Here is a 16,543-nt window from a genome sequence, read left to right as displayed (position 1 = left end):
ACTTAATTTATGGACCTCGAAAAGATAAAAGCCAAAGTCGACCTCGGCAGAATTTGAACTCAGAACGCAGCGACGGACAAAATGCCGCTAAGCATTTCGCTCGGTGCGCTAATTATTCTACCAGCTCACCACCTTAATAAAAATAATTCTTTCCGGATTAGGCACGTGGTTATGGATTTTGTGGGGGGGGGGGAGACTAGTCGATCACATCGATCTCAGGACTCAGCTGGCACTTAATTTATCGACCCCGAAAGGATGAAAGGCAAAGTTGACTTCGGCGGAATTTGAACTCAGAAGGTAGCGCTAATACCAATTTCTTTACTACCCATAATGGGCTAAACACAGAGGGAACAAACAAGGACAGACAAACGGATTGAGTCGATTATATCAACTCCAGTGAGTAACTGGTACTTAATTTATCGACCCCGAAAGGATGAAAGGCAAAGTCGACAACAGCGGAATTTGAACTCAGAACGTAGCGGCAGACGAAATACTGCTAAGCATTTTGCCCGGCGTGCTAACGTTTCTGCCAGCTCGCCACCTTTTTTTAATAGGTGATTTAACATGACGGTCAAGGCAATACTATTTTTGAAGCCAATTCATATAATCAAACTTTCATTTTTAATGAGAAAATGTACTTGTGTTTTCGTACAAACTAAAGTTGGAGTTGAAGTTTAGGTAAACTCACACGGATTTCATCTAAAAGATTGTTTCAGTATTTGCTCCCATTACTTCTTAATTAACTTAAGGCTTTTGCGCAGATTGAAGGAACTGAAACTATAGCAATATATTCATTAACATTTTATGAATGACTAAATGAATGACATTTTCTCTTACAGAAATCCCAAACTTGTTGAGTAGAATCTTGTAGAATCACATTGCAGTACAAAACTTTCTACCTGTTCACTTAAATTCATATTTTAAGCAAGAGTAGATATATAGTTCACTAGTTCATACACTTCTGGTGAGAACAAGGAAATAATGTTCAGATTTGATCAAAAATTCTCCCGAGTGAGTTTCAATACAATTTGAATTAAATATATTTCTGCACTTTTAATCCTCATTAGAATTAGTTAAAACTTTTCAATATTTTCTTTTATATTGTGCTTTCTTTAAAAGATTAGTCATCATTCAACTCCCAAATCTAGTTACTTGATTTCAATACATTATCATTAAGACATTGGAATACATTTTGCAACAGATTCTTGTGATAAGAAACAACTCAGTATGCAACCCTCTGTAACTTTTTTCATCTTCAAAGGACTTGGTTAACTTCGGCCTCCTGTTTTATGTACGTATTCCTGAAATCCTTCAGCTTACTCCCCTTATTCAGAATTCAGTTTCCAGTCAGACATCAGTTTCCAGTACATTGCAAGGGATTTCACGCAGGTTTTAAAACAGTCATGAGTAAACTTTTCTTTAATAAACTGACCATTTTTGTAGCGCTATGTTTAAATTCATCTCCAAAAGATTTAAGAATCAATACTTCTCTGTGAAGAAAGCAATATGTCTAGACAGTATCTGCATTCTATACTTTAAATGGAAAATAGACCTCTTACGGTACCTACTATCAATTTTGGGGCTATAGTAATACTTTATCGCGTTTCCAGATATTTGAAAGTGTACTTTTTCTCGTTTCCAAGTATGAGGTGGAAATATTGAAAATACATTTTCTTTTACTCGACACGAGCAATGCAAGTCTTTGTAATAATAAAAAAAAAAATATAATTCATCAAACTTTATCCTCATTGACAAATTCTAAAAAAAAAAGCTCCAGAATGACATTGATCTGTTGAATCTTCACCATCGATAGAATTTTTTCATCTTTTTTAGACTTTATCACACAAAATCTCTTCAGTATCATTTGATATGCCATTAATACGCTAACTTGTATTGCTTGAAAGTGAAACGTTTTCAATTTTTTTGTTGCATCTCATCCACATATCACCCACTATTATTTTACACGTTGGCGTTGTCAGACTTCTACAACTGTGTGCAAAAAATTCTGCAATCAAATAACTTTCTCCATTATCCTTTTCACTGGCTCTGACAATACTAACAAAAGCTGTTATCCGTTGATTTCAAGAATCCAGTAGTATTTTAAAATACAAGTACATCATTGTAATTTCAGTAGACGTGCCATTTTAAATATTGTTGGAATCATTATTATATCTAGAAGCAGTTTGTAACAAGCAAGGTACAATGGAATTGCACAACTTGGATCGTCATGTAAAACCCATTAATAATTAAAAAGTGCCGTGATCCAGCCTGTCTTATGTTCACTTTCGTATTAATAGATTCGTTTGTCAGAAGATTACGATTATTCATAACTTGTCTCAAGAGAATTTTCTGGATTCTTCCTCCCCAAACATCACCAAACTGAGCTATCAGACATTTCTTTAAAATAAGTGTAAGTGGAAAGAAAATTATCCATATAGTTTAAACCTGTAAAACTGAAGCAAATATAGTCGAATAACAATTAGCATTGGAAGTGAGAAATAAAGTGCGAGAGATAATGAATCTTTCATAGAAAAAAAAAGAAAAAACATAAATGAACTAATTTTATATATACCTAGGTAAATTACAATAAACAGAAATATACTTCAAATTTCAAGATACATGTGACATCCATAAATGATAAGCAAAGGGATTGAATATGAAGTGAGAGCACGGATGTCCGTTTCTGTAATCAAAGACGGAACTGTTGAAAACAGGATTGCAATATCTGTATTTATCTGTTTGTACAATTAGTGTAAAATGTTTATTTGATGTCATGAGGCTAGCTCAAAGAACATGAGGAAATTCCGTCGCCGTAAATCCTCCTTAATCTTCAGGATTTTTTTTATCTCCACGTTGGAGTATATTTCTGTCCCTCACCTTTGTCAATATTTCAGTACTTCTACTTTACTTTCATACGGCTCCGTGGGGTAGTAGTGGTGCGTGTGTATATGAGTATGGTTATCTTAAAATGGTTTTTATATATTTGTGGCTGTAGAAGAAGAAATACTAGATCAAAAATCGAATTCACCCGGTGATAGGAGATTGTAGCATAGTCATTCTTGTGGAAATTTTGCCACCTTAAACACTAATTATCAATGTAAACACTAATTATCAATGAAAGCAGTGCAGTCCAATGCGGCCGCTAACTTTCCGAAATAGTTTCGGATGCTAACAGTTAAATGGAATTAGTTAAAGTTAAAGTTAAGAAAAAGACTAGCCATGGAAAACAATCGTTCAAATTCACATTCTTTCTATTTCTGTCCCGGCGAAGAGACTAATATTAGTGTTAATATATACAATGTTGTTCATATTTCATCTGTATTTTTAAAAAATGGGTTACTTGAAGTTTTACTTAAGAATAAAAATTGTACTTTCTTGGTTTATTCTTATTTTACGTTTTCTCATTATTTGATTCATGGTTTGAGTTAAATTATTTTTAGGAAAGAAAGCACTTTGTATATGTGACAACCAAAGAGCTTCGAAGCATAATACGAATGCTTTAGTCATTTCAGAAAATATTAAGCATTTGACATGAGGCATGGTCGAAGCATTGTCGCAGTCTAATGACTGAAACAAGTAAAAGATAAAAGGTAAAAAGATGGGTTTAGAAATATCCATCTTTCACATCCACATTAAATTCTAAGACAAAGATCATCATTTACCGTTATTTTTGTTGTTACACAGAGAAAGTCTTTCGAGTTGTTTTGACTCTTTACGTTCTGATTTCAAATTCCACCGAGATCAACGTTACCTTAAATTCTTTCGCAGGTAAATAAAGGAAATAAGAGTCAAGCCGATGTAGTTGACTTGTCCCTTCCCATCAAAATTGCTGGCCTTGTACCAAAGTTACAACTAATGAAGCAGGGAGCTAACAGACTCGTTAGCACGTCGGGTGCAATACTTCGAAACATTTCTTCCAGCTCTTTACATTTTAAGTCGAAACCCTGTTGATTTATACATTGTATTTCGTCCTTTGGGGTTTGACAAAGTATAGCGCTAGTCAAAAACTTGGGGTCGATGTAATCTAGTAACAATCGCCTCCCTAAAATTGCTCGTCTTGTGTCAAAATTTGAAACAATTATTATTTTGTATTCAAGCAATTATTTTTGAAGTTTCATAATATGACATATAAATATCTTGTGGATTAGACGCATTTTATTGTTTTAGTTTCTGTTTAATGCAAGAAAATTAATTTTTTGTGTCATTCGGAATAACTCACGAAGGCTTCTCACACTTAGCAGCCACGATGAAGCTTAAGGATTAAATATCTTAAGAGATTTAACAAATCTTAAAACTGCATTCGCAATGTTTGGTAGTACTAAATCCGTCAGACGCCATAAAGAATGTTAAAGCTGGCTTTAACAGAATTTTAAAAATATTTTATGATGTATGTGTGAATCAGAGAAATGCGTACTAATGAATGTAAGGAAGGGCCTAACTACATTTGTGGCTATATTTAAACTAAGATTGACTGAAACATATTTCTTTTATTTTCATGTTTGATAGGATTTGAGCTGCTTCGCTCTACATGCTTCGGCATGGTGTTAATTCCGCCACAAGGAACCACTCTAGAGTTGTGTAAGCATCATTCTCAAATATTTTTGTGTTTGATGATAGTCTTGATACACATCGACCAGTGTAAACTGTAATGTCCTGTATGATGTTAGTAAAGTGGTTACGTCTTCTATTTATTCACTTTCATGGATTTGAATGTTTGTGATTGTTTAAGCTTAATAGAACATTTAGGAAATTAATTATTTTCTAAGATAAATATTCAAAGAAACATTTTACAAATTTTATGTTTGCATATTACATAATCTTTCATGTTGGGGACATTTTATCTGTTATTTATCGTTTCTTCAACATTGTACAGTCTTAGGTATAGTTTTGCGTGTCATTGTGAGGTATATATAATCAGACCAAACCTGAAATTTCTAGTTAGTAACAGGAATGGTGGGAACGCTAAAATCTTAACGTCATCAAAAATGTATCGCCATTAATTAACCACGCTTCTATTCATTATTGTACTGGTTAGATTGTGTAAGTTTATATAAATTCTAGAGATTTCAGCTCACACTTAGAAATAGCTGGGTAGCATACTGCAAAATGGAACATGAAGAATCTGTATTTGAATTTATCTGCGATATTGTTAAATCACATTATACTGGAATTGCTACAAAAGTGTGTATCTGTTTTTTCTTTTATAACAGTTGTGTTAAATCGATAAAAAGTACAGTGAACTTGCTGTGAAATATGGAAAGTTCAGGCAAGTCCATTGTACTCTTTCTATCGATTTCACTATATAATTTAAGTCTTGCCGACGGGGAACAACGCCAGCCTTACTGCAGTATCTTTGACAATAAGACGTGTTTGTTAAAAATCTCTAATTCACTTCTCGTTTTGTAAATAAGTCTAAATCTCGGGATGACCACAAAATGGTCTTTCACTGTTATGCAAGATCTGCAATGTTTGTGGTATTCTTAAGAACCTAGTATTTTTAAATGTATTTCTAAGGTTTTTATCCTTTGCACTACTTATATTAAGTCTGATTGGAAGTGTTGTGTGTTTTCAATGGATTAGATAACAGCATATCTCTTTTAAATATTCCTATCTGGTTCGTATTGATATTTTTACTCAAAGAACGGAACGTATAAATAGTTTCGTTTTAAGAGGTGCGATAAATGCACATTTAATGATTCGAATGCTGTTGGTATAGACAAGGAAAAGTATATGATATATAATTCGTTTCTAATTGCTTCCGTTTCCGATATTTGGAGAAGAATTAACAATTATTAAAAATGCCTGACATGCTTAAAAGAATAGAATATATCAAATTTGCTCATCATAGTTCTAATGCAAAAATGCGAATATTTTCTTGAACCTGATTTTTTCTAATCTGAAAAAGCTGAAAGTAAAGATTATGTATATGTAAGATGTTCGATATAAAAGATCAAGATTTTCCTAATCTAAACAATATATGTGTCTTTAAGTCAGTTGTAAATAAATATGTATGAATATATTTCACAAAGTCTGGTATATTTTGTTCAACACCTTGACGTGTTTCGAGTGACTGGTAGAATGAACGGCGGACAGGTAGTTAAACTATGCTGGAATCCTTACGATGTGGTGGATGCTCTCAGGAGGTTAATTGCAAAAGAAAAAATAATGTTGTTGCTGTGAACGCTATACAAATGTCGGGATGATTATGAGGGATAAATAAAACGAAGACGAGATGTACATAGAATTACATAAATAAACTGAACTGAATTCAAATCAAAACGTTTGGTAGCCAGTTAATAATAAATCGCGGGACCCATAGATACTTTACAGAGTAAGTATATTTGGAAACGTTATGTTAATATACTAAACACAAGTAAAGAACCTCGAAAATAAAGAAAATAGTTTTTGAAATCTTGTCATTTAATAAAACTGTATTTTTAAATGTAATCGAAATGAACATAGAAGGTATAGTTTATAAACCTTTTAATATGTTTGACACATATGATGTGCTTTAGAGTTTAAGGAAATAAAAGATGAATTAAAATGATAAAAGTTATTGATATTTATAAACAAAACTACACTTTTCACGATCCAAACTCGACCAAGGACAAGTCCAACTTATTTAGCGATTGATATTTTCATTTCCTTTCAGTTTAGCTACCTACACACACATATATATATATATATATATATATATATATATATATTTATATATACACACACACACTCACATATATATACACACACACACACACACACACACATATATATATATATATATATATAGTTAATCCAAACATGAAATCACAAAAAAAAACACAACAACGCGAGGACGTGGAACAAATATAGTATTATTGGACGCTCAGGAAAGAAGGAAGGAAGGAGGGTTTAACGTTTCGAGTGGAGCTCTTCATCGGAAACATAGGAGAAGGAAAGATCCAGAGAAGGGAAGACAGAGGGAAAAAAATCGCCAACGGTACACACGCAGTAAATCTTTCTGCATATCTATTGATATATCCATAGACTCACCTCACCTACGTCTCTATCTATCCATCTATCTAATTAAATATCATACCTACTTTCCCTTCAGCGATGTATCTACTTTCATAATACCGATAAGCATTTAAGCCTAAAGGCAAAAACATAAGTAGAATAATAGTGATGCCCCAGCATGGCCACAGTCTCCAGTCTGGAAAACGCAAGATACAAAAGTGTAAGATCCTCAGTTATTTAATCACTAAGGTTATTTCTCCTTGATTTAACTATCTATTGGTATATTTTCTAGTTCATATATTTATAGATCGTGTCATTGTTTCATTATGTTAAATATTTCAACTTTCCATGCGATTTGAATCACAATTCAATCTCTCTTTCTTCCTTTCTTTCTTCCTTCCTTTCTTCCTTTCTTTCTTCCTCCCTTTATTTCTTTCTTTCACACTCTCTCCTCTTCTTTATATATTTCTCCGTTCGAGTTATTGCCTCACTTAGCATAAAGATTAGCACATGGACAAAACAACCAGTCGTAGAAACAAGCGGAATAATAATATGATTAATATGTATACGTACACATTACATCAAGGTCGACTTTACCTTAAATTATTTGGGGTCGATAAAATAAAATAATATTTGAACACTAGTGTCGATGTGATCGATTTTCATTTCTCGAAAAATTGCTAGCATTGTGCCAAAATTTGAAGCGAACATGTATATGAACACACAGGAGCAAACGTATATATATATATGTACGCGACTGTGATCATACTTGGGCATCGTCTTCAAATATTTAATCGACCTTAATATGTCCACTATGATAATTCCGACCGGCACTTATATTATGTAATAGATAAAGAACGAAAACTCAGCTTTTGTTATGTCATTAAATATATACCAGGAACAAACTTTTATTTGTCGTTGAGATAAAACTTGAAGAACATTATTTCTCTGATAGGCAACTGTATGCTGCATGTACAAATGTTAGAAGTCCACACGATCATTTTATTCATTCTCCTTCTGAAAGAATATATTGTTTATAAGGAAGTTCAAGTTTACAGAAAACAGTACATAAGAGTAATATAATCATGAGGTGAAAGATGACATGGGGCCTACAAATAAAATACGGAAATTTTCGAGGAGGGTGCTGAAATGTTCCTGGCTTCAAGGGTACCACGAAAGACCTGGCCGGAGGCTTAAGCTTTCGAGATATTTTAAATGGCTCACGAAAACTGAATGAGTGCTGCAATAAGTGCGTGAATCTGAGAGTGGAATGTGTTGAATAAAATCTCAATTAACCGATCCCCCTGTATTTTCTTTTACCCGAAGCCAGGAAGTTTCCAGCTTCGCTCGTTTGTAGCATGGAAAACTATTTCATAGTTTGTCGCCCACACACGCACGCACACACATACGTTTATGTAATTGCTTTATAAGATTCTTGATATGAAATGATACGTTGAAACAGATATTACTATATTTGGGAGGGTCATATCTTGCCAATTAAGCAAGGCACTATATGCTTGATCATTAATTCAGCTTTATTATTGTTACTTTTGTTTGTTTGTCAAAGCTCTTCACCGATTCTTTATTCCACGTGTTTCCTTCTGCTCTGTTTAGTCCATTTTGTCTTTTTGCTGTATGTATCCTCATCTCCGCATGTGCGCGTGTGTATATACGTGTCACTGTGTTTAGTATGCGTGTTTTGCGTGCGTGTATATGTGTTTGCTTACTACAGTGTACCTGTGTCTTTTAGTTAGATGTTTTATTTATTTGTTTTTTATTTTCCTTTTTCTCATTCCGTTTTTAGTAAGTGCATGTGTGTCTTGTAAGGTTTATGTATTATAGTGTTTGAATCTTTGTCTTCGTTTTCTTCTCTTGTTCTGTTTTCACTCGTCAGGTTGAGTAGTGTAATGGAATGGAGGGGTATTGTTATTTCTTTCATGTTTTCTGTTGAGGCTCGTTCTATTGTTATGTGTGAGGCTTCCGTATTCTGTCTACGCATCACATGTGTTCTGTGTTGATAATATCTTAACATATATATTATTAACCGAGGCTCCATGTTCTAATTGAGCATGTTCATAGAGCACTCACAAGCTTTTCTCCTCCTTTAGCTCCCGCCAGTGTTTATCTGTCCGCTCCCCTATACTTCGTGGTGTCTCCCCATGGTATGCCGATGCTATGTTTCTGCACTGTTCCTCAGTACACCGCTGTCTATACACTATATTGCTTATCTTGCAGTTTACCTATGGGTTCATCCTACAAAATATACAGTTACTATCCACACTTGGCATTCTTTCAAATGGATATGTTCTACAGATCAGGAATATCATGTCTAATGAAAATGTCTACGTAGTTGCTGGACCTGCTAGAAATAGCAACCAAATGTTCTTGACTACCTCACGCAGCCATCTTTTAAAATAGAAGGACACATAGAATAAAGAGGGAAACAAAAGCGGAATATGAGTAGCTTTAATATTTTAGAATATAGATCATGTTCTAACATTTTAGGACATAGAGCACGATCATACTACAGTATGATTACTTTAAAACACAGAGATAATCTATAATATGTACACATGTATTTACGATATATAAGCAATTAAAAGTATAGTACCCACCACACATACTTATTTACGATTAAGTCAAAGTCTTTATATTACCCCCTCTGTACATCTATCTATCTATCTATATACCTATCTATGTTCTTGTTTGTGAGTCACTATCACCCACTCCATCTTTCTCACTTTTTATCACTTTATTTTGCATACTACTCTTTCATTTTGGTTTCCTCTGTTTCTCCCGCTGTCTCACCCACTCTTTCTGTCTGTCTCTCCCTCTCCTTCTCTCTCACATACACACATAGATATTTGACAAATGTCTTTAAACTGAAAGTACCGAAGTATTCTTTGTCTTTTCTTCTTTTACAATTATGAGTAGACGTAAAGAAGCTATCGTCTGCTAAGTGCTTAGAGCAACATTACTTTTATTTCACAAAGAAGACGTCTAAAGTCACCATTCAACATGAGGTACGTTATAAAATTCATTGAAAAATATTCATTTCTTCTGCATTACTCAAGCGGTCATCTGTCTCAAAGCTAGAAAGGCAAATTTCTAAAGAAAAAATTGATATATTTTAGAAGCTTATCAGTCTTAATGTTATTCAGTCACCGTCCTCTTCGAGAAGCCATCTAAAGTTTATATTTAAGGTAAAGTACCTTCTTCAATTCATTAAAAGATATCGAGCAAAATCATTATAACTTATTTCTTTTAAAAGGTCATGAGGGTTAGTAACTTCATGTTCAGAACTGTACTATTCTTATTGAAAAACAACACAAATCACTGATTTCTTCGAGAACAGCTCGCATAGCACGTATGCAATAATGCCCCATATGATTAAGGCTAATATTTTGATTGGTTGCTTTATGGAGATGATGCATTTATTCTCAGATAAAAGGCTGGTCCTCTGGCCTTTCGCTATGAAATCCTCTCCTGAATTATCTCAAAACCTCAACAAAGTAGTCTCTGTTAACCGTCTGGCCAGAGAGAACCCAATGTAGATGATGCCCTTGCAGTCGAAAGAGGGGATCACCAAGAGATCCCCGGTGCACTTGCTTTGCCTGGCCTCTTGTGTCAGTGAAGGATAAATGCTCGGCATCCGCGTGCAGGTTGGAGCGTTTCATAAATTTTTGTAGCATTTTTACTCAGTAAGAGGCTGACTATTATAGACAGCAACATACTGACAACAACAGCATGCCGTATAAACGAACCAAGTGAAACCGAGTATATTAAAACAACGCACTTGACAAGATGCATCTGCACTGCGGGATGCAACACGCCAGTTGTATAGTATCCCACCCGCAATAAACCGACGCAAGATCAATCGAAAGATCGTTGTGATGAATAAAAATTCTCGTGAACTCCAATTTCCGTTTCCCTCATTCACAATAAACTAGATATAGAATAAGTACTAGGCATTAAAAATAATCTTGAGGTTGGTTTCATCGACTAAAACCCTCCAGTATGGCTGCAATCAAATGACTAAGACAAGTAAAAGATAGAAGGATAGATAGATAGATAGATGGATAGATAGATAGATAGATAGATAGATAGATAGATAGATAGATAGATAGATAGATAGATAGATAGATAGATAGATAGATAGAAATCATCTTGGGCGAATAATATTAAGTGGTTATGCTGCCTTTGCAACTACCACGGAAAATATATCACAGAATTGACTCTTTTAAGCGTGTACGTACTGGATACTATGACAGAGCAGCAAGAAGTCACTTCTACGACCAGCCAACATTAAGCGCGGAACAGATTGCACCAGTGAGATGGTAGAGAGGCCACTAGCATTTTGGGACACAGTCATGTTCTCTGTTGAGTCCAGATTTGCTGTTTCTTGTCAGTGGTCGCGTGTTGTCTGGAGACTCAGTGATCAAGAATTCGATATGAAAAGATTGCAGACGACAATGAAACACGCCTGCTATTCTGTGATGGTCTGGGGATCAATTTGGAGCAATGGTTGATCAGAGTAGGTGGAGTGTGAGGGAAACATAAACTCAGATAAATATGTGTTCATATTGCAGGAAGAACTCTTTTCAATCTTCTCCATTGGAGAAATGATTAAAGACGACTCTTTATTTATGGAAGATCAGGCTCCTTGTCACGGGGCTAAAATGACCCAAGACTTGTTGGTTGAGGATGGCTTTAAAAATTTTCCATGGGCAAGCCAATCACCAGATATGAACTCTATTGTACACCTGTGGGATATAATGGACAGGTCACTTCATCAAAAGAACAAGAAAGTATCTTCAAAGCCAGATTTTCTGAGATTACTGCGCGAAACTTGGCAAGAATTTTTTTGATCTAATCAATAACATGATTAATAGGGTCCTTGCACTGAAAAATGCAAAGAGCATGTCTACTGAATATTTAATATTCACATTATAGCAGTTAATAAATAATTTGAATGTATAATTTCAGTTTTAAATAAATTGTAATGATTATGAGGGTGTCTATTTACTCTTGTCATACAAAAGAGGAAAACAATATTAACATCTCATTTGAACAGATATATTTACCCAAATTACATTAAAATAGCTTGACATACAAAACAGTAAATTTATTCAATAAAATCGCCATTGGCTTCAACCACAATCTCCAGACGGCTTCGGAATCTCTTGCAACCCTTCTGGGCGGTATCCTTGTTTAAGTTGGTGCATGCTGCCATAATTTTTTCCTTTAGTTCATCTTCGGTGTTATATGGAATTTTGTTGGCCTCTCGCTCAACTGCGCACGACACCTAATAATCAAGGAGGTTGTAGTTTACGCAGTTATGTAGCCAGATATTAGGAGTAATGTGGTCGCAGAAATTCTCTGACAGCCATAACTGGGTTTTCCTGTTTGTGTCGCAGGGTGCAGAGTTTGGTTGCCTGACATAGGGTTTTCCAGCAGTCATCCTCTTGACTCAGGGCAGCACTACCTCCTCCAGGCAGTTAATGTGAGTCTCCGTGTTGAGTCTGAGGCCGTGAATGGAGATATAACGTTGCCATCAGTGGTGTTCACTTCAAACACAATGATGTTGACTGAATGTTTGATTTTTATCACTCTCATGTCCTCAGATTGCATTGTTCTCGGGTTGACATCCAAATATTCTGAAATGTACGTATTGGAGCTTCCAGCGTTAATGCCAAGCAGTACAGCATGTCGTTTCCAAATATCTGGCAGAGAGAATCGCGTCATGGTGCTGTTTTTCTCACGGACATTTTCCTCTGCTCCTATTATACTTTGTAGTAGACAGAATCAAAAACAATGCGCATGCGCAAAGTGAAAAGAAGCAGTCTTTAATCTCTTACAATGAGATCAGCATTGATGAGAAGAAAATTCATTATCGCATATCACTATTTATTATCGCAAGAAGCGATTGATAGAAAATATAATTTCATGAAAAATTAAATCACTCAATGAATAAGTGATTTTATTCATTTGATGGTAAGAAACTTTGCAAGTTAAACAACTTGAGATAATTATGTCATTACGTTAATAAAAGTTTATTTTCCCAGTGGCCAATGCAGAGAACGTTAAAATTTTACTCGCCCAAACTTTGGATTCAATAACATAATGGTGCGGGTAAGTTTGATCATTAAATAGCAAAAGGACCACCGCTGACATATTTTTCTCATACTGTCCTCTTCCTTATGCGTATACAAATGCATACCACCGCAAACACACACACACACACGAACCCACATACGCGCACATATATATGCATACATACTGATGCATACTTAGATCCATATTTATGTGAGGACTGATTGACTCATATTCCGCTTTAAATTGTTAGTTGCAGGAAAAACACGCACAGATTGGATGTTTCAAGAGAACAAATATTTTAATGAGAAAGGACTGGATAGAGCGGCTATGATAAGGACGACATAAAATGCAAAATAAAAGGTTAGAGATAAGTTAGCCGGGAACGTTGGAGATAGAACAAAAGGCCGAACGTTTCCGGGAAACAAACTTCACAATAATCCTTTCTACTAAAGACACAAGGCCTAAAATTTTGTGGGAGGGGACAAGTCGATTACATCGACCCCAGTGTTTTACTGTTACTTAATTTATCGACCCTGAAAAGATGAAAGGCAAAGTCGACTTCGGCGTAATTTGAATTCAGAACGTAGTGAGCGGCGAAATATCGCTAAGCATTTCGTCCAGCATGCTAAAGATTCTGTCAGCTCGCAACCTTATGAAACTTCATAATAATAACAGTTTGGTGGGCTCGGAGAGAGAAAAGAGAGAGAGAGAGAGAACACAGCATGCATATGAGCCAGAGGGTGGCGCCTATCTACAAGAGATTTTATGTGAGTTGATAAGGTAGCTTTTTTGGGGTGGGGGTATACGGTTTAGTAAATCTGTGCAAATAGCATCATACTCTGGGAGTAATGTTCAATTATTGGTCTGAAATGAGATTCTGAGAGTTTTACTTATTGGTGTAGCGTGCTTTATATTTTGAACCTAAAGGGAACATCCAGTCCCTGGAGTGTAGGCCACGTTATATTAAGTTTGTGTTTCCGTATTCTCAGCGACAATTAAGGCTGATGTTGAGAACAAATGTGAAAGGTCTAGTTGCAGACTGCTCACATTTAGGGAAGTCTGATGTGATGATGTTTTCTTGATATGAATAGTACATATGACTTTCTTAACAACTTTATTGAGTAGAAAGATGTAAGATTGGCATGGCTCCATTAAAGAAGTATCGCAGGGTCTCTGTTGATAGAATCAATACAGGTTTAGCGCGTCAAGTTGACTGTGAATTGCCTATAGTTATAGAACGCTACGTTTGCAATGAAGGTTGCTAACATCTGATTTAGACTGGACGTTGTTGAACATGACAGCATGTAGGTCATTTAAACGTACATACATACGTATGTGTGTAAGCGTAATATGTGCGTGTGTGTGTGTGTTAGTATGTAACATCACATTCTTTTATGTGTTTCAGCCTCTCTCTCTCTGTTTATGTCTATATAACTATATATGAGTGGAGGCGCAATGGCCCAGTGGTTAGGGTAGCGAACTCTCGGTTTGAGGATCGCGGTTTCGATTGCCAGACCAGGTGTTGTGTGTGTTTATTGAGCGAAAGCACCTAAAGCTCCACGAGGCTCCAGCAGGGGTGGTAGCGACCCCTGTTATACTCTTTCGTCTCAACTTTCTCTCACTCTTTCTTTCTGTTTCTTGGGTAACGCTGCGATGGACTGGCGTCCCGTCCAGCTAGGGAGAACACATACGCCACAGAAACCGGGAAACCGGGCCCATGAGCTTGGCTAGGCTTGAAAAGGGCGCATAAATAAATGATAATAACTATATATGATATTTATCTATTGTCTGTATATTTACGTAAGGGTGAATTGGTACATGGATATGTGTGATTTCGTGCATATAATGTTATAGCATTTGTTTAAATGAACGCAGACATGTATGAAAATGCATATACATATACTTAACTACAAACCCAGGAAAGAATATTTTAAACTATCAGTGCAATATACAGTGTACACACCTACGTATGTATGTATTAGTGTTATTAAATAGTTTAGTAAACTTATACAGATTAGCATACCTGCTTTTAAACCGTTTGGTAAACTTTTTATCAAAAAGTTTAGTAATCTGATATTTAATATACATATATAAATCAAAGGTGGGCTTCTATGAGTGTGGGTGTTTTATCTTTAGTGTCATGTCACTGAACTGTGACAATGTTAGTGGAACATCTTCATGAATTTTTAAGTAGTCATATCTAACACTTCACCGAGCCTTGTACCCAGGCTGTTATAATCTTATTCTAAACAACAGCGATAGTTTGTAGCTGTGCAGCGATAGTTTGTCTGGCGTAATCGTAAATACACGCACACACATATACAAGCTTTCATGCATACACACATACATACACATAAATATCTTTAACGCACACGCAACAAACTCACAAACACACTGTATGTATGGAAATGCAATTCACGATTACCTATTCACCGCCATCTCTGTTTCATTTTCTTTCTCTGTCTCTTTACAAACAAGGTTATTTTATCTCGGTTGTTATGCATCTTGAGTATGTACGCATGCATAAAGATATAATTACACGCTAACACCATTTAATTATCACGTGTGTCAAATAATTATAACATGCAGATTTCCAAGTTAATATGCAATACATTCAAATAGAAAACCAACTTATTTCCTTAACCATTATACAAGATGTTGCTTAAATGTTGCGAGCTACATAATCAGTAACAGAAGCGAAAGTGGTTTGAAGAAACTAGAATACACGAAGCGATTCATCGTAAACAAGTTACATAAAAAACACAGACAACAAAGTATTAAGAAAACATAATACGTAAAGCGAACCGTCAAAAGCAAGCTATACGAGAACTAAGATATGAAATGTTCGAAGAAAACATCTTTCGTGAACCGAAACATTTTCACTTAAAACGTGAGCCTCAATGACAATATCAGCTATAAGCGGACTAAATATTACTAAAGAATAGCAAAATTTACCTAAAAATGTCGAATAATGATCTTATATCGTGACCCAACTCATGGTCATAAATCTGATATTATTCTGTCTATTGATTCCCTTCTCAGCAAAAATGTGGGGGTAAAAGACAACTGGAACGTGCCGCTTATGACGTCAAAATCTTGAAAATGCTGTTACGTGTCACAATTTCAGAGACCAAGCGCTTCCTTTAAGTCAGTATCGTCTAATATTGTACATTACAAATGATATCATCTGAAGCTAATATCATCAATGAAAACTCACTTCTAAATTCTCAAAGTAGTGCACCACAGAATTTGGTCATTGCTGTAGTTATGTACTTCGGTGGTTTGACACATCATTCTTAGAAAAGTATGGAGACTATCAAGGTTTAAAAATTTATGTAATTATAAATATTGCAAGGAATATATTATAGGGGGTAGTGGGCTATGTAAAGGACTTTCATTTTGCTGTAGAAACATCTCTCGCACTAAACAATCGTCCTGGTAGGGAATATCAACG

At 35.3% G+C, this 16,543-nt stretch overlaps 1 long non-coding RNA gene across 1 annotated transcript; it reads right to left on the bottom strand.

The window, feature by feature from the left end:
• Nucleotides 1-210: 210 nt before the first annotated feature.
• On the bottom strand, nucleotides 211-12,014 carry LOC118766455. The gene is made up of 3 exons (XR_005002389.1): nucleotides 11,875-12,014; nucleotides 9,992-9,993; nucleotides 211-221 (listed from the first exon to the last, which is right to left on the bottom strand). It is a non-coding gene; the product is annotated as an uncharacterized LOC118766455 (long non-coding RNA).
• Between the last annotated feature and the right edge of the window lie 4,529 nt (nucleotides 12,015-16,543).

The sequence above is a fragment of the Octopus sinensis genome, linkage group LG1 (genome assembly GCF_006345805.1).
Source record: "Octopus sinensis linkage group LG1, ASM634580v1, whole genome shotgun sequence".
Classification (NCBI taxonomy): Eukaryota; Metazoa; Mollusca; class Cephalopoda; order Octopoda; family Octopodidae; genus Octopus; species Octopus sinensis.
Note: the sequence above shows the minus strand (reverse complement) of the source record. Positions and strands in the feature narration are given on the sequence as shown.